The following is a 1,616-nucleotide window of genomic DNA, read 5'->3' as shown; positions in this document are numbered from 1 at the left end:
TTTTTGTATTTTCTATTTATACACTATTTTCTTGGTAAACAACAAAGCATTAATGAACTTAATTAACAACCCTGATCTTACTAAGAACCCCCAAGTTCTTACCCATTTCTCCCCTTTAGATGGAGCACTGACGACCCAGTGAAGATGTATAATCGTGTGGAAGGATTATAAATGATATTTTGCCGTTTGAAGACATTCAGTTTGGCCCAAGTTTTGAAGACCTAGACATTGTGTGTGTGTGTGTGTGTGTGTGTGTGTGTGTGTGTGTGTGTGAATAGTTGATAGCTGATTGGATCATTTCAATACACCTAATGCATATGGGTACATAACTGATTCATATAAGCTTAAGACTTAAAACTAAGAAGATATAATTTCATCTTCAGTTCTTCTTATGGAAGTTGAGGCCTTGTGTTTGTATGGATTGAAAGAACCTTGCGACAGTGTCATTTCTTGTAGCAGCTAATGTCTCAACAAAGACCCTATTGTGGGTTTGGATGGTGTATGTGTGGGACAACATTGTAGTATACATTTACTGTGTACTTCAAATTGATTACTTTGGTTTAAGAGGTTTGAAACCAATCAGTTGTACTCTAAAATAGAATCCAAATATGTCCAATATTTGTACTTTGAAAGTAATAATATGTTAAAAAATAAGTAATAATGTATAGTTGTATACTGAAATATAGGAAACTTAATATTATGAGAAACTATATTTCTAACTTTGGTAGTGTTTTCAAAACCACCCAAATTAATAGTCAAATTAACACAGAAGCTCCCTTATATGACATAATTAGAAAAATTGTCAAAACATAATGTCTAATAAAAAAATTAATAGTCAATATATAAATGAAAAGCAAGCATATGTTAGTTAACCATGGTGGATTTGTGATGTGTTTGACTCAAGGACACCCCCATATGCATCTGCTGCATCACTAAGGCTCCATTTATTTGTTGTCTTAACCAACAATACACAGAGACACAAAGACACAACAACACATAAACATGAACATACACAATTTTTTATTTTGTTTGGCAACTCCATACATAACAATACACTGGTATCACAAATTTATCAAAATGACAAAATTTATCCTCACCAATAATATTACTGTATCCACAACCACCGCCATCTACAGCCACCATCACCATCTACTATCACCATCACTACCACTATCAGATTTATCATCTTTATCATCATCTATAATTACCAAAGAATCACCTGATAAATTCTTTAACAATCACTATTTATCTCAAAAAATAAAAAGAAAAAAGACAGAGAAAAAGAGCAATAATCACAGTAACTATAACCAAAATTGAAAAAATCACAGGTGAATGATAGAGATGAGTGATGATGGTGAGAGAAGGGCAGAGGAAGGTGCTGTGATTTTCTGGGTCATGAGCGTTGGATGGCGACGACACTGTGACTTGCTGTGTCGCGAGGGATGGATGGGGAGGGTGACAGATCTAGACGAGTGACGACAGCGATGCAGAGGTGGCGCAGATCTGAGAAATGTGACAACAGAAGAGTGATGAGGAGATAAATCTGAGAACGCAATAGAGGAAGAGTGCGGCAAGAGAGAGAAAGAGAGAGAACCGTCAGAGGAGGGAGGCATGGC

The sequence above is a fragment of the Arachis hypogaea genome, chromosome 13 (assembly GCF_003086295.3).
Source record: "Arachis hypogaea cultivar Tifrunner chromosome 13, arahy.Tifrunner.gnm2.J5K5, whole genome shotgun sequence".
Lineage (NCBI taxonomy): Eukaryota > Viridiplantae > Streptophyta > Magnoliopsida > Fabales > Fabaceae > Arachis > Arachis hypogaea.
This window is presented reverse-complemented; position numbering follows the sequence as displayed.